This window comes from Punica granatum, chromosome 5 (assembly GCF_007655135.1).
Source record: "Punica granatum isolate Tunisia-2019 chromosome 5, ASM765513v2, whole genome shotgun sequence".
Classification (NCBI taxonomy): domain Eukaryota; kingdom Viridiplantae; phylum Streptophyta; class Magnoliopsida; order Myrtales; family Lythraceae; genus Punica; species Punica granatum.
Genome location: NC_045131.1, coordinates 22,825,371 through 22,843,761, shown reverse-complemented (window position 1 = coordinate 22,843,761; position 18,391 = coordinate 22,825,371). Strand labels below are relative to the sequence as shown.

The 18,391-nt window shown below is 38.6% G+C and overlaps 1 long non-coding RNA gene across 1 annotated transcript; it reads left to right on the top strand.

The window, feature by feature from the left end:
• Positions 1 to 7,631: 7,631 nt before the first annotated feature.
• Positions 7,632 to 10,501, top strand: LOC116207067. Its single transcript, XR_004156851.1, has 4 exons — positions 7,632 to 8,622; positions 8,709 to 8,833; positions 9,096 to 9,224; positions 9,947 to 10,501. It is a non-coding gene; the product is annotated as an uncharacterized LOC116207067 (long non-coding RNA).
• The last annotated feature ends 7,890 nt before the right edge of the window (positions 10,502 to 18,391 follow it).

Genomic DNA, 18,391 nt, shown 5'->3' with positions numbered 1-18,391 from the left:
TTGACTTTTTTTTAAGAGGAGGTTTAACTCTAGTACAGGAAAATATAATCCTAAATAAATAGACATTTGTAGTCTCATTTGCAAGAGTCGAACATCAAATCTATTGATTCCTATACTAGAGCGTGTGTCATTATATTACATAACTTTCTCATAATAATGTGGATTTTGAATTTGCCTTACCAACTGCAAGCCATATTTGAGATGTTCCCCCCTTGTTTTTCTAATTATTACTTTTAGGGAAAAATATAAAACTCACATTATAGTTTTGGGTCGGAACAAATTGCACCATGTGCTTTTGTTAGGGATAATTAGCCCCCCTACGATGCACTCCATTAGCCATAAGGGATTACGACGTTAGTCATTTTTTCATTTTTAGTTCTCAATAATTAGCATTTTAATCATTTTATTCTAAATCTTCTCTCTTTTATCATTTCTATACTCGACTTTTCATTTTAGTCATAGCAAGAAAACCGAAATAGAATGAGGGGTCGGGGCCACCAATCAATGACCCCGACCCTTCCACCGAGGTCACCGTTGTCATCCATGGGTATCGGCGACTTCAGTGAAGGGGTCGGGATTGGGGTTGCCGATTAGCGACCCCAACTCCCGAATAGACCCGGGACTCCGAGTCGGAGTTCCCAATCGATTTGCGGGCTGGGGCCACCAATCGACAATCCCGACCCCTCCACCAAGGTTGTCGGCGTCCTTCGTGGGTACCGACAACCTAGGTAGAGGGGTCGGGGTCGTTGATTGGCGGCCCCCAACCTTCAAATTGATTGGGGACTCCGAGTCGGAGTTTCCGATCAATTCACGGGCTGAGGCAGCCAATCGGCGACCCGACCCCTCCATCAAGGTCGCTGGCGACCTCCGTGGCTAACGGTAGCCTCTGTGAAGGGGCTGGGGTCGTCGATTTGCTGCCCCAGCCTCGCGAATCAATCAGAACTCTGACTCGGAGTCCCTAGACGATTCAAGGGTTGGGGCCACCAATCGGCGACCCCAAACCCCCTACCAAGGTCACGGGTACCCATAGAGGACGTCAATGATCTCGGTGATCAGCGGCCTCGACCCCCAAATCGACCGGGGACTCCAAGTTGGAGTTCTCGATCGATTCGCAGGCTGGGGTAGCTAGTTGACGACCCCAGCCCCTCCACACTCCTCATTCCCTTTCGATTTTTTAGGACTAAAATGAAAAAAATGAAAAGTTGATGATAAAAGAAAAAAATTTAGAAACAAAATGATTAAAAGGCTAAAAATTGAGGACTAAAAATGAAAAAAATAAACGTTGTAACCCCTAAGGCTAACGGAGTACACCATAGGAGAGCTAATTGTCCATAACAAAAATACATGGTGCAATTTGTTCTAATCCCAAATCATAAGGGAGATTTTTGTACTTTTTCCTTATTTTTATTCCAAGGTCTTCGTCTTCTTTCTTTATTGTTTTTCCCTCTCGCCATTTGTGCTTCCATTTATTCCTAAGTCGTACCTCCTCATTAAGTAGTAATGAAGTTAGTCGTGGAAATGTTGGGGGTTTCGTGATCCATGTGTCCAATCTGTAAATTGCTTTATTCAATTGCATCATTGGTCAATATATATAATTTTCCCTATGATATAATTATGACAAAGGAGTAGCTTAGACTCTATAGAATATATTACAAACTCAATGAATCTCACCACGTACTGCGCGTTAAAAGTTTCAGTACTTTTCCTGATGCATCACACCGAGATTAGAAAGTCAATGCATTAGCAAAAGAGTTGCAACTTTGACTGCAATACCTGATGGGATCCACTGAGTTGGAAAAACAATCTAGTCTAAATAATTATGTTGATTCAAACGGTTCAACGTTTGTTTAATTTAAATAAGGTTTCAGATTTGAGTCTTATAAATGGAGAAAATTCATGATTAGGATAATTCTATCTCTTAATAAGTCGACCCGACTTGTACTGGATTAGTCGAAACTTAATGGGCTTCCAGACATTACAGTTCACATAAAAAAATAAAATACTATATGCTTAGACCTATTAACTTTCCATAGGTTTTTTAGAACATTTTTTCCTTCTTTTTGGTTGGTTCTCCTCTTGTAAGTTTTTGTATTGCTTTTTCCCTTTCCGTTTTTTCATTTTATTTATTTATTTTCTTCCTATACCGTGGAATGTTTTCCTCTTTCCATCGTTTCATCCAATTCTATATCAGAACAAAGTGCTTTTGTTCCTTAATTTCTAGTTTTCATTCCAAGATCCTAATTTTAATTTTTGTTCAATCATGTAATCAATGTTAGTTATATGTTTAAATTGAAGCTAAATTTTCTAGTAAAATTAAAATTTTCATAGTCTTTTAGTTAAATTTAGATATATTATCGAGTCACCTGGACACCATGTAGGAGAATACTCTCTATTGAGCCATTAGCATGACTTATGACCGAACTGACTTGTCCCGTGAATTTACTTTGTGTTCACATGAACTACGGATTAGTCGAGCGAAATTCAGACTAGTTATAAAATATTTAAAGATATTAGTCTTATAACTCACGCGTTGTGTGAGCGTTTATAATTTATAATTTTAGTTGAAAATTTATGGTGAAACTCGCAAACCTTTTTTGGGAAGAAAAAATTTGGATAAGGAAACATATCAACAACCCACTGATTATTGAATATGTTAGCTTCAATGACAGTAAGAATCTCTTCATATATAGTCCTTCCTTTGATATATTTTTCATTTACAAGGGAGCCTCATGGGTATAGTGCAATAAAATAAAAATATTAATAGCTAATAAGAGACATGGGTAATCCATTGAGCATTGAACCTGGAACATCTTAATTGTTAGGCGATAACATACGCCACTACACTACACCCCCTTTGATTTTTTCATTTGTTATTTGCCTTCAAAGTCAGAACAGAGTTTGATTAGCTTAAATTATATTGTTTCTCTTCAATATATCCATGTTGAAGAATGGTGATTCCCTTGATACATACACTACAACCGAGGTGATCTAGGGCGACCCAAAAAAGGACCCGGGGTGACCCTTTTTTTGGTCGCCCTAGGTCTCCCGACACTTCTCTGGACCCATCCGAAATGGTCACCTATGGTCAGGTCGAGACAGACCCAACAAATCTTTTTGGAAAGAGTCTCCATAGACTTGATCTAAGGTGACTGACCACGTGGATTGGGAGAAAATAGGTCAGCCAAGGCATATTTGAGCTGACCCACATTTGGGTCGGAATAGTCACGATTTGGCGGACTCAAAATTTTTAGTCGGTCAAACCATACCTGTGCCGACCCACATTTAGGTCGTTAAAGCCTTGCCTTTGCTGACTTTTTCAAGGGTCATCCCAAGCTTGGTATACATACATATTGGCCACTGACAGCAGCTTATTAAAAAGTTGACGGTCCATGAGGAAAAATCATTTATGCCACTAACAACTGGTTATTAGCTTGTTACGGGCTTATGATAAAATTACCCAATTATTTTATGGTAGCAGGTTAATAGCTTGTTATCAATATATGAGAAGGCAAATTAGCATTTGGATTATGTTAACAAGCTAACACGAAATTGCAATATGGACAAATATAATTACGCATGAATCAAATTGACGACTCTTGTCCAACTCTAGCCAATGCAGTATTACATAATAATTCATGAATCCTAACAAGAGCTAACAGAGGAGATGTATACACATACAATAAAAAGTTCATTTCAATAACAATAAAGTTCCGTCCGCTTCCGTACTCACTGGGAGTACCTAGTTGTCCAATATAGTGGGCGGGAAAATGAAAATTGATCAGCACACAAAGCTCTATAAATTGAACTTAAAGAGACCAAAACGCAAGTTATCAAAGACACCCATGGCGTATCTTAGTTTCTACTTGAAACCGAGAAAATCAAAATAAGGAATTTATGACCCAAACAAAGTAACGAGGGCAATAACTCAACCCGGACTCCATCACCCGGATAGCCATTCCACATCTCGTCTCGTACCATCTGCATGCCCACTTGTAATTTGAAATTCAAAGTGCACCGCCAGTGATGTTGCTAATGAAGCACAAGTATCTCATCAGCTCATCTTTGAGAATTTCGGAATAATCCTCTCATTTCCATGTTTTTATTCCCACCGTCCATGAATCTACTTTGCGAATTCCAAAATTTGACTTCTTTTCATTCTCGATAAAGAAGGAACATCGAAATGGAAACTAAAAGGGTTGGCCATAATCATCTCAATGAAAGGTATTGAATTTCCATTGGGAACTGAGTAAAAGAATATGCTAGTGTTAAGAAAGAAACAACTGGCATCACAGGGCCGACAAAGGAAGCGACTTTTGCTTCCTTGACATCACCTCTTCGAAACTCAGTCACATTCATCGCCTCAACTGAATCAAAGACTTAAATTTTCAGCATGAGCTGAAATCCTCCTATCATTGACAACGAGCAAGGAAAATTACCAGAGAAGAAGGAGAACAGGCGATGGAGGTGAGGGAAGGTCCAGCGGAGGAACGAGAAGGTGACAGAGTCGTGGTGCAGACACCCTGACGCATGTGCCAGACCCCAACCTTCTCGATCGGAGCTGTCGTACGTGATGTTCCCTTCCTTAATTAGCGTAAGATGATGATATCATTAACCTTAAGGTATCCACACTCTTATTTTCAAATTTAAGTTTTCAAATGAAGTGCAATAACGGAATACAGTAAATGAAAGAAAGATATTCTTACAAATTTATATTTAAGATCCCTTGGCTCACCATCCTTATTCTCGGACCTGACAATAGTTCATTTGAATGCATGAGAGGACTGAAGCTTCGGTTATACTATCGAGAGGGAAAAGGTCTCGAAGCGGGTGTGAAGGTGAAGAGATTGAAGCGAGTGTTCTAGCAATACGATATCTTCAAGGAATTCGGGAAGGAACTAATTAAGGTGTGCAATCAAAAGATTGAGAGATTGGATGCTTGCTAGGAATTTAAGGCGAAGACGGAGCAGGAGAGGAAGATGGTGAAGGCAAAGAGAAACTTGTACAAAGAGACAGATTGAGTGAACCTAGTATAGATAGAGCGGTGGTTTGTCGAATGAAACGGCGAAGATGGAGAATTCCGCTCAATTAGAGAGACAGTGGGTTGTCTTAGACAGAGAAAATTTGGGCGGAAAAGAAAATGAATTGATCCCTTCCCATATGGAGCAAGCCCATGGACCGATTTTTATGGGTTTGAACCCAAGTACAGGCCCTGTCCATATCACTATTAACTGAGGTTCAGCTTTGCAATCTTGATTATTGACACAATCATGTGTTATCTTTCGAAGAATGACAACGCGTTTTCAAATTTTTGACGACTTGTCAAATTTTGTGTGAATTGTCCTTTTATTTTTTTGGTAATAAAGGAAGTACATAAGTTTAGTTCAAGGAAAGGAAATAAAGCTAAATAAAGGAGTAAATCAGTCGCATTGTCAGGTATTGAATTCAGGACCTCTTAATTCTGAGCGGTACCTTATGCCACTGCATCAAGAACCTTTCATCGTAAATTGTCCTTTTCATTTCCAAGGGGAACATCATGTCATTTTTTAAGGGTAAATTGCACTGATGGTCAAAAAAATTTTATAAATGTTTCAATATAGTACAAAAAGTTTTTTTTGCTACTTGATGGTACAAAATGTTTTAAAGTTGTTTCAGTATAGTACAAACCGTCATCTCGCCATTAACGCTGTCAAGCCGTCTTTTACAAGACTGTAAATTTTTCACCATCATGTAACTTACGTAAAATATTTTGTACTATTAAGTTACAACTTCAAAATATTTTGCACCATCATGTAACGTCCCACAAAAACCGATTTTGCACCATCAGCGTCGGCTTGATGGCGTTAATGGCGAGATAACGGTTTGTACTATATTGAAACAACTTTGAAACATTTTGTACCATCAAGTAGCAAAAAAAACTTTTCGTACCATATTAAAATATTTATAAATTTTTTGGACCATCAGTACAATTTACCTTTTTTTTAATAAAAATGGTTTAAGCGACTCAAGCTGCTTCTTTTAAAATATATATATATATATATATATATATATATATATATATATATAATAGCATATGCCAACCCTTATAGAATGGGTTTTGGCCAGCGCTTCCAAAAGCATCGGTCATCCTGTAAAACAAAACATTAAAAGGCCTATCATGATGCTCTTTGGCATCGACATAGTCTAGGTTTTGGCGGACGCATTTTAAAGCATTGGGCTTGGTATGTTTGCCCTGACGCTTATTTGGAAGCGTTAGCACACCTGTACCAAAGAGACTTTGGTTGACGTTTTCTGAAGCATCGGCAGATTTTCCCCGATGCCCAAAAACTTTAACAAACCGCCAATATATATATATATATATATATATATATATATATATCGGCATAGGCCGATTTCCCTGTTGTGAGAGTTGCGGCATTTGAACCATGGTCTTCGCTTGATCGACCTTGAATTTGTTTGTAGTAAAAGAAATTTGGTTATCGGTTCAATTCGATTTCTGAAAATGGAGATTGAAACTGAATCATTTTTCTAAAATGTTTGAAACCACACCTAACCGAATCACTATGTGTTGCTTAGAATCAATCTACAAGAAAAAGTATATGTGCCGACGCAAAATGAAACTTTTGTCACCACACTTGCACGTAGGCATAGACTCTGCCACCGCAATAGACAAGACAATTCTTTGCGTTGTAATAGCCAAGCTTGCCGACACACCCCAAAAGTGCGTTAGCAAAAGCTGACCTCTACCGACGCAGTTTTGTGTGCTGGGCCAACTTCTCATAGTGCCAATGCACTTTGCGCGTCGGCACGAGTTCACACTAAACCGACATATTTGTGTTGGGTTATGCACCATTGCCCGTGCCAGCGCACATAAGTGTGTCAGCAAAGACATTTTTTCTTTTAAAAAAAAGAAAAAAACTTGTGCCAACACAAAAGTGCGCCGACACGTTTTAAAAAAAACTCGCATGCTGCCCTTTGAAAGGCAGCATGCTGCTGCTCGGCTCCTGTCTCAGCAGCCGAACAGAACGGTCTTTAAAAAAAGAAAAATCAAGAGAAGAAATAGGACAATGATGCACCTGTAGCCTGGTGATCAAGAGGTTTCAAGTTCGATATCCAGTGAGACTATCCGTGTCTCTTTATTAAATATTTAAGATTTCTATTTTTAAGCCCATGAGTGTCTCTTGTCATCGAAAAGAAAAAGAAAGAAAAGAAAATCAAATGCCTAATAACTAAAAATCATAATCTTTTAAAAAAATTGTAAAATTCATATATACCGCAAAACCTTCAGCCAGAGAAGTCAACGGCGATTTCGATATTGGCCTAAATTGACAAAAGTAGTCCAATTTCACAACCAAAACGTCCTGAATATATAATATTATGGGAGGAAATCAACTCGAAAGCACCAAATGAAACAAACCAAAAAGAAATGGAGTCAACCTAGTTATTAGAACTTGAAATACATCTTGGATCTTTGCACAGTTAGATTCTGAATTCGACACAAATCTAAGAAAAGGTTGCAATTACTCAGAAGCCGTAGATTACTATTCCAAGATAATCCATCGAGAAACATCAGGATTAAAAAATCAAAATCCAAAAACCTCTCATTCCCACCACCAATGATTAAAAAGGAAATCCACTGCATACAAAATGAAAAAAAGAAAAGAAAAAGAAACCGACATTAAAGGTTAAACCCATAGATGTAGAGAACCCCAAAATTCAGAGCTGACGGGAGTTTTCAAAGGAAAAGGCAGAGCCTGCGGGAGGAAGATTCAAGGATGTCTGATTTGGCTTCTCTGCAGCTTCTGCTGGCAACCTACCTTTTCTTGGCAGTGGAAAGAAGATGTCATTGGAATGGCAACGGAAAGAAGATGTGATGCGGAAGCAGCAAGCAGCTAAGTGGCAGCCTTGGGGGAAGGCAATAGGGCAGCGACAACTCAAGGAAGGGAGTGGCGAGCAACTGAGGCAAAGGAACAGCAGAGCAGCTCGAGGAAGGGATTAGCAAGCAGCTTAGGGAGAGAAAGAAGCAAGGCAGCGACAACTCTAGGAAGGGTGCAGCGGCAGCCACAACCGCAGGGATAAAGGGAGGGAGCTTCCCTAGTTTGTGGCCTTCGAAAGAAGAAGCATAAGGAAGGTGGTGATGGGTTGAGGTCGAGATCTGAGGGCTGTAGGTAAGATTTGAGGATAAAGGGAGCAGGAGGAGACAAACGGACAGAGCTAGGAATGATAGACGGAAAGGAAAGGACAAAATAGACGTTTTGGTCCTTGAAACATGCTGCTCACGGCAAGTTCATCCCCGAAAGATTTTCCCTATACTAATTGGTCCGACCGTTTGAAACGTTTGGACCAATTGGTCCTTCCGTTGGAAAAAACGTTGGTCCTTGGGCAGAAGATCTCTTAGACGCCGTGAGCTTGGTCGCCCCCTTCTTCTCCTCTTCTCTTCTCGGCTTCCCGCTCGAAATTACCCCAATTCTTCTCTTCTCTTCTCGGTTTCCCTGCCTTCTTCCGATTCAGTGAAGAAATTGCCCCAGCCGGCCGTGAGATTTCTTCTGAGAAGGCTGATTGTTCTCAAGATTTCTTCCGATTCAGTCAGCCGTGAGAAGCCCGAATGTTGCACATCGGGAGCAGGTGAGTTCAAATCCCTCTAAGAATCCCGATTGTTGCAATGTAATTCCTTTTGATTGTTTAGTTTGGGTGGTTTTGGTTTGTTTTAGGGCTATTATGAAGTTGAAATCGTGGTTTCTGGTGGTTGCCCTAATCAGCTCCAAATTGCCCCAAATCGATCAAACCCTAAATCGCATGGCTGTTGGAGAGTCCGAGCCCTAGCCATGATCGATGAGTACGGGAACCTTCTTCTTCTCTTCTGCTCACTTTGCTGCTACTTTATTTCGGATTTGGCTTCAAAGTAACCGTTGATTGCTGCCGCGAGTCCTCGAATCTCACTGCTTTCAATTTCGAGGGAATTTTCACTATTTCCTTTAATGTGGTTGCCCAATTCTCTGAGTCGAAGAACTCAATTCAATGTGGTTGCCCAATTTGGTTGCCCAATTCTCTTAGTCGAAGAAGATGGGGATAATAATGATTTCCCTCTTTGATTTTAGGGGTGGCATTACGGAAAAGCGAGGTGCCAAGTCCTATGATCTGAACGCCCATCTACAAGGGAGACAAACAAACCACCGAGCTTCAGAATACATGATGGTTTTATACGCATTTCATATCTGACAAAGCTTGTAAGTATGCTAGAAGGGGCTATTGGGTTGGGGCTATTGGGTTGGAATCTATTCAACGAAAATAATTATGTCTTTACAACTTAAAATATGTCTTTCTCTCATTATGATAAGCATTTAAAAGAATTATGATAATTTTTTTTATTACTTTGTAAGGTTTTGGGATAACTCAGTTCAATGTGGTTGCCCAATTCTCTGAGTCGAAGAACTCTGTTCTGAAAATCCCTGCGCGGCATTTGGTTGCCCAATTCTAGTTCAATGTGGTGTTTCTGTCTGCTCTTGTTTTTATGGCGACTGTTCTTTGAAATCTTGAAGAGTGAGTGTACTTGGGTTTGGTGCAACTCAATCTAGTCTAGAGCACGGAATTGTCTCTGTATTCAGGAGTAGGATGAGAATTGAGAAATGGATCACGTTTAGCACAGTTCTCATATGCTTGAGGCTGTGAATTTTAGCACATATGCTTGCGGCTGTGAATTTTGCTGCTGAACTTGGTATCACGTATTTGTATTCTCAGCACATGTGCTTGAGGCTGTGATTTTTGTTGCTGAACTTGGTATCACATGGACTTGGTAGCACATGAATTTTGCTGCATTTACTTGGTGCTCTGTTTAGGTACCTGAATTATGCTTGCGTGCGGTTGCTTGGTCTGTTGCCGTGCATGTGCTTGGTGCTTGTATTCTCAACACATGTACTTGTATGTTTAATTTCATGGTCCTGCTTTTCAGATTATTAGCCCATTTGGAAGCGACATTGAACAGAGACAGTACAAGCAGATAGAGAGAACAGAGAGGGGAATCACAACAGATATGAGAGGTGAGGGAAGCCATTGGAATGGGACAAACTAATATGTCCAAAAGTCCACGACTTATTCACCAGTTGAGGAATCAGTCAATCTCTGTGGGTGTGGAAGGAAGCTCCTATTACAAACATCTACAAAGAAATAAAGCTATGGTAGGCGTTTCCTTGGTTGTCCCTTATGGAAAAGAAGTGATCTTACATGTGGATACTTTGAATGGGTTGATAATGAGGAGCAACTTGAAGTGCAGCAGACTGCAAGACCTCGGATTGGAGCTTCTTTTACATCCCCAAAGAAAGAAGCTTTAAATGGAGAAGATAACAAGCTCATGAAGAAGATGAAGAAGAAAATTCAAATGTATGAACATGAAAACAAAATGCTTAAGATTGCATGTGATGTATTGGTTTTCATCATTGTTTTAGTCTTAGTTTGTGTTGTATTGAGATGACTCTGTTATTGCTAATATAATACAATGTTTGACTTTGCGTGATCTGCTGTTATTGTTGCATATTCTGCGTGGCCTTCTGTTATTGTTGCCTGTTATGCATTTTTTCGACAAAATACAGAAGAAAATGCATTTTTCAACAGAATATAAAACAATTTGTATTTTTCAATAGAATAAATAACATAAAGCATTTTTTCAGCAGAATACCAAACAATTTGCATTTTTCAACATAATACATAACATAAAGCATATTTTCAACAGAATACTAAACAATTTACATTTTTCAACAGAATACAAAACATAATGCATTTTTTCAACAGAATACAAAACAAAAACCATTTTTTCAACATAATACAAAACAAATTGCATTTTTCAACAGAATACAAAACAATTTGCATTTTCCAACATAATACAAAACATAATGCATTTATCAACAGAATACATAACATAAAGCATTTTATCAACAGAATACATAACATAATGCATTTCTTCAACATAATACATAACATAATGCATTTTTTCAACAGAATACATAACAAAATGCATTTTTTCAACAAAATACATAACATAATGCATTTTTACAACAAAATACATAACAAAATGCATTTTTTCAACAGAATACATAACAAAATGCATTTTTTTCAACATAATACATAACAAAATGCATTTTTTCAACATAATACATAACAGAATGCATTTTTTCAACAGAATACTCAATGTAATACCATTTTTTCAACATAATACATAACCACAAACATACAACTATTGCAGGTCTTGTTGATATCTAATTAGGTGAAACTACAATTAAAACTATACAAACTGCCTATCAGGTCTACTAACTCCTCAAGATCTTCGACTAATGGTGTTTGATCCTTGTGATGAGCTTGAATGAGAAGTTGAAGTTGAAGTTGTTGAAGCTGGTGCAAGTCCTCTTGGCCTTATAGGAGGGGGTCTATAAGCATGAGTACTCCAATTGCCTCTACCCATCATTGCTGCAGGGAACCTGAATGGAAATGTGCTTGGACTTTGAGATGGATTAAATGGTGTTGGAGGCCTCCAATTAGGACATTGGTTTGTTGGTATCCCAATTCCTGTGCTAAAAGTCCTTCGTTGAACCTGTAAAAACAAGATTAGTCAATATGTTGGCATCCCTTAATTAAAACAAAATTGCAATACTCAATGTAAGTTCAATCAACCTGAGTAGAAGAATGTGAAGCCGATCGAATGGATCCCAATGAAATAGGTACGCTAGGCCCAAGGATGATAGAGTCTTGAGATCCTACAATGGGGACTGAGGGGCCTACGGGGGCTTCAACCTATCAAAAGAGAAAAATAGCATTTATAAGACACAACCAATTAAATTTATCATAGTTAACATAATAAACAATTGCCAAACCTGTGAATCAGATGCATTAAGACCCTTGATTGTTCTTTTACTTCCCCTCATATTTGGAGCATCATTAGTGGCTTCATTCATACATTTTCTAATGTTATGCCCAGCCTCTCCACATCTAGAGCAGTGAATCTCACCATACTTTCTTGTTGCCTTGGACGAGTTGACAGAGTTGCTTGTCTCACTCTCAGATTGCTTTCTCCTTTACTTAGGCCTTCCAGCTGGTCTTTTAAATGTTGGTGGTTCAATTGGTGGTAGTTCAGTGCGGTGCCAATCACTTTCACCAGTAATTGGTTCGATGTACGGAACATATGTGGCTCTCCATCGTTTAATAGAATACCATGAGTGAACATACTTCTCGGGTTCCAAATTATTATAAGTCATGCAAGCAATAACATGTGCACATGGTATCCCAGTTAACTGCCACATTCTACAACTGCAAGTTCCAGCACTTAAATCTACCACCTTGCACTGGGGGCCTTTTCCAAACTTGAAATTTGTAACCCTCTACATCACCAACCCATTCAGGAGTCCAATATGAACTATCTTTTCTAGACTTGTCTAGCCTACTCTATGCTACTAGACAAATTGGAACCACAAAGCTATTTGCCCTCAATCTGTGCTTATTCATCTTCCCCATCAAATAACATCTAACCTCTTCAAGCATCGTAATGATTGGCTTACCTCTGAACTTGAAAATCTTCGAGTTAAACTATTCACAAGTATTATTTAGTAGATTATTATTCTTAGGATAATCACTAAACCCAGCTTTGCTCCAACTGTTAGGATTGAATCTCTTCAGCCATGCCCATGCATCTTCATTCATTCTCTTCATTATCATCATATTATGTTCAAACTCCACCATTGTGGTACTTCTTGCACATTTCCATAGTTGCTTGGTTAGTTCCATGTTCTTGAATTTGCTGTAGAAGTTCCTCCATATGTGCAATACACAATTTCTATGTGGAGCACTAGAACATAATTCCTCCAAAGCCAATTTCAAATCCTGCAAGAATCTTTATTGTCAAATAATATTCTAGTTTTAGTCAATATTAAAAAATAATAGTTAATTGATATGTACCTTCTGCTGATCTGATATAAAGTTCCAACCATTGCCACTGTATTGTCCAATATCCCCAAGCAAATTTCTCAAAAACCAACTCCATGTATCCCTACTTTCTTGCTCAACAACAGCTACTGCAATCACATAGAAATGTTGATTGTCATCTTGAGCAACTGCAGACAGTAACTGTCGTCCATAATACCCCTTTAGAAAACACCCATCCAACCCAATGAGGGGCCTGCATCCTTCTTTAAACCCCTGAACATTTGCATTAAAGCAAATGTATAGCCTATCAAATGTTGGTGGCAGCTCTAAAGTAGGTCTATGTACTGTCAAACCAAATGTAGAATTATGATTCCGCCTCTTAAGTTCCTCACAATAGTCCTATAATTTTTTATATTGCAACCTCTCAGATCCCTCTACAATTTTCTTGGCCATTCTCATTGCTCTGTATATCCGATAGTCATCTACATGAATACCTCTATGCCTTTTAAACCACTCAAAAGCATCATGTGCTGACATTATCGGGTAAGATCTTAATTCATCAACAAGTTAAGCAGTCGACCACTTATTATTAGCTTGCTTGTTTTTGAACCTCCTAGCACAATTATGTGGCTCCACAAACTTCTTTATTTTGAAAGTTTTCACCTCATTACTCCAAGAACAGAAGATCTCCCATTTGCATCATTCCGATCTACACTTTGCCCTAACCCTTTCATTGTTATTCTTCACAAACTTGAACACCCTTCCTATTGCTATGTTATAATCTGTCACAACTTTCTTGAACATAATTAAGTTTGTGAATAACATATGTAACTGAAATTGAACCTTCCCAAACGTGGCCTTCTCATCAAACTCGGGGTACTTTCTCAACTCATCTTCACCATTGTCATCATCAGTGATACACTTGTCCACTAACTCTTCTGAAATATAGCATTCCTCTTCGTCACTAGATATAACCATATTCGCTGTTGTTGGTGATAATCAAACAACTATTTCCTCCCCATTTTCAGAATCTGATCGATCACCAAGATGCTATTCTTCTTCACCCAAATGACCTTCAGCATTGTCATTAACCAAAATACATTCTTCATCCCAATAAACTCCTAAATCAACATGTTCAGTACCTTCATATTCAAACTGATCCTCTTGCCTTTTTACATCATATCCTTCAAGATTATCCTCCTCACCAGCCTCATAATCATTCCTTCATAAAACCAAACAATATAGTAAATATAAACCTAATACCAAATAGAAAGCATAAACTCAATAAATTAAAAAATGCACTCTCGATTAATCAGGCAAGGTAAATAAAATAAAAACTCAAACCAAAACTGCCCAAACAAAAAATCATCAATCAGGTAAGCCCAAAACAATACAGTCGTCCAGTAACCAGTAAAAGCAATGGCGGCTACATCGATTTTGCTGGAGTTGACTTCCAAGTGGTTCTTAATTGTTTGCTAGTTCGGGTCTATGGTATTTATTTCATTAGACGACCAATTCCGATCCATTTCTCAATTCTCTTCCTACTCCTGAATACTGAGGCAACAATAGTTTTTAACAATGAAAAACCGAAAATAGTAGATTGGGAACCATGCCTAATCGAACTAGTATTTGGTTGAATATTCTTTTTATCCTTTCTCAACTTTGAAAAACGTGCTACATGTCTTCCTTACAAAGAAATTATGAACTCTCTACTCTATTCTCCTCATCATTCAGAGGGAACTTGAAAGAAAAGCAGCTGTAATGGGTGGAGGTCATTTTTACGGTAAAGGATTTTCTAGAAACAAAGTTGACATGTATTTTGTATTTCACTCTTATGTGAACATCTATGTTGTTTCCTGCAAAGAGAGTCAAGTATTATTCTTAAAAATAATTTATTCTATCAGTAACAACTCTCCCATCTTCGAGTTATCGACTTGGAGTCAGAGCAGCTAATCTCCATGATCTATTCCCCATTCACATTGCCGAGGCTTTGCGGCATTCCATTTCAATATTTGATGAAGAGGTCAGAACATCCTACATCCTACATTCCATTTCAATGCTTCATCGATTTTGTCCTAGAACAGCCCAAAAACAAACCAAAACCACCCAAACTAAACAATCGGCTGCAATTACATTGCAACAATCGGAATTCTTAGAGGGATTTGAACTAACTTGCTCCCCATGTGCAACAATCGGGCTTCTCACGGCCGGCTGATTCGGAAGAAATCTTGAGAAGAAACTGAATCGGAAGAAATCTTAAGAACAATCGGCCTTCTCGGAAGAAATCTCACGACCGATTGGGGCAATTTCTCCACTGAATCGGAAGAAGGCAGGGAAACCGAGAAGAGAAGAGAAGAATTGGGGGAATTTCGAGCGAGAAACTGAGAAGAGAAGAGGAGAAGAAGGGGGCGACCAAGCTCACGGCGTCTAAGAGGTCTTCTGCCTAGGGACCAACGTTTTTTCCAACAGAAGGACCAATTGGTCCAAATGTTTCAAACAGTCGGACCAATTAGTACAGAGAAAATCTTTCGGGGATGAACTTGTCGTGAGCAGCATGTTTCAAGGACCAAAATGTCTATTTTGTCAGGTTATGATAGACAGAAAGGAAAGGGTAAGTTTATTAAAGTGGTCTTGAAATTTAAGATTTTGCAATTTAAGAGTTTGAAATTTCAAAATTTCTTTATGGCACCTAAACTTTACTTCTTCCCGACACGGTTAGTGTGTCGACTAAAACTTTAGTTCATAGCTATGCACAAACTATTGTTGGCAAGAGCATTATGTGTCGGCAAAGACAAACCTTTGCCAATGCAATTAGATGTGTTGGGCAAAAATATATTCTCTCCCAACAAAATTCGTGTTGGCATAAGCAGCTTATGAGCCGACGCATTAAAATGTGTTGCCAAAGACAAACATTGCATTACCATAGGAAAACTTTTCTCGACTCATCACAAGTGCGTAAGCATAACCTGACCTATCCTGGCACATATTTTTTGCGTTGACATAGATTATTTCGTACAATCCTTTCCCAATGCGTGTGTCGGCTAGAAAGTATAGGCATAGACACTTTTTCTTGTCTTGTGGAACCATATTGTTCGGTTTGGTTTGATTCAAATTTTCGGTATGAACCGAAGTTTGGATAGCACTATATCTCTTAGTTTCGTTTCTTAGGTTCGCACATAATTTACTTGACGTCCTATATTTCTTAGGTTGTTCGAGGAGACATGCATTGTTCATTTTTAAATCCCTTACATTTATTTGTCATTGCCACATATCATTTGTTTTAAATCTTAAATCTCTTAGATTAGATCCAAATATACTCTCTGAATATATATATACTTATTTAAAGTCAATATTGCACTATGAGAGTTTAAAATGACTACAAGTAGACCTATATGGAAACTTTGAGGAAGGAAAAATGAGCTAAAAATGTTGGCTTGCAAAAATAAAAAAAAAACCTAAAAAGAGGGTGTAGTGCAGTGATGCATGCTCTGGTCTGATAGCCAAAAACTTTCAGATTCGATACTCTGTGGGACTATCGTGTCCCTTTATTAGCTATTACGATTTTTATTTCATTATACTATGCTCATGAGTCTCCCTTATAACTAAAAATAATATATAAAAAATCTCAACATTGACGCTGTAGGTTTGACTACACCTAAGTTAGCATTTGGGAGGAAATGTCAATTATATGGTAAATTTAGAGCTAAATTAAGAGTTTAACGAATAAAGATTTAGTTTAGGGTACATTCAAGAAATAGGTAAAGCTCATGAATTTGCAAGTTATAGCGAAGCAAACGGGACAATATGATCATATTGGCCCTTAAAGACTTTTTTTTTTTTTACTTCGAGCTATGTTTTTAGGCGTCGCCTAAAGTCCGGCGACTTGGAAAGGGTCGCCAAATGTACAATGGCCACAGGATTGGTGACACTTTGGGGGTAAACGTTGCCACATACTAACTTTTTGCAACATTACTCGAGACGTTGGTAAGAGTTTGATCACTACCAACGCTTGTATTGGGTTGAGAAAGCTAGCATAGGGCGACGTCTCAAAATGTTGCCCAAGCCTATCCTGGAGCATCATTTTCACAAACGTCGCCATAGCATGGCTTGAGGCTAACGTCGCAATATTTTTTCCTTAAAAAAAAAAGGCCTGGTTGCATGTGTCAAGAATCTACTAAACTAATCTCGATTTACAATGGAAAACATATTGTCAAGCAAATGACATCATGTCATCAGTAAATTGACGAAGAAATGACAGCAGCCATAGTTAACAAAATCAAATAAATACACAATAACTTACACAGTTTTGACACCGTAAATTCGTAGAAACGATTGATTCGGGTTAAGAGACCAAAAGATGAGCGGGTCCTTGTATCAGGGGATCGGTCCACCGTCCTCGCGTCTCGACTAATCAGACCGTGATGGCTGGTCACTCGCGTGGACTAAACCCGCGACTTGTGTAGTCCCACTCGTCTCACGGACCCATTAACTGACTCGACCGGTTCCGATTCTCATACCTCTTGCTTGTCAACTAGGATCGTTACATGAATGAATATACAAATAAATGCCTCTCAATGTATTCCCAATAATAAATACAAATACAATAATGAGATCCTGGTGGATTTGTGTTAGGTCAATATTCCACTCGCGCTCACCGTAAGGTTGGAAAGACCGAAACCAAAATTAATGCGACGCGGGCTCATGAGAGCAGGGGGTCGGATCTGACCGAACTAATGGATCCCAGGAGGACCGAATGGTCTTCGAGATAGTCGTGGGACCAGTCGAGCTCCTAGGTGATTGTTTAACCTCGTTTCGTGAATCCCAACTCGACTCATCCTCTGCTTGGACACTTCTAGGGTCGAAACGGTGACTCGAGGCTAAACCTTATTCTGCGCTTGGGTCATGTGCACTCAATGTGTGTGGGAGCGTTGTATCCCGGGTTCAATGATTAGAGGGTTAAACCCTGTGTTGTTCGCGTCCTATGCTTGTTGCTCAAACCGCCACAAAACAAACAAAAATAGATAAAAAAATATAAAATCAGTGTTATCAGAACCGGACCGAACGTTGAACTGGTCGAGGCTTGGGTTCAGGGTTTTTTGGGTCAAACCGCATGTTTAATGAAATTATAAATAATTGTGCTAAATTAATTTAATAAGTGTTTATGATAGCAAACTAATGTATTAAGTGATGGTGAATGTAAATAAATCGAGTTTATAAATAAATGAATAAAAATATACATTTATGACACAATGGAAGGGATAGTGGAGTAGTTAGCTAGCATTTCCCCAAGTCTAGTTCATTTTCACTTACTTTATTAAAAAAAAGAAAAAAAAATTAGAGAACCGACTGGTTCTATGGGTCCATGGGTCAACTGTGCATATAAGGTTTGTTACAGAATTGGACCAATCAAGGTTCAGGTTCATGGTCGAACCGATCGGTCCGATCCGGTTCTGATAACAGTGTATAAAACAGACAAGTAGTATGATTT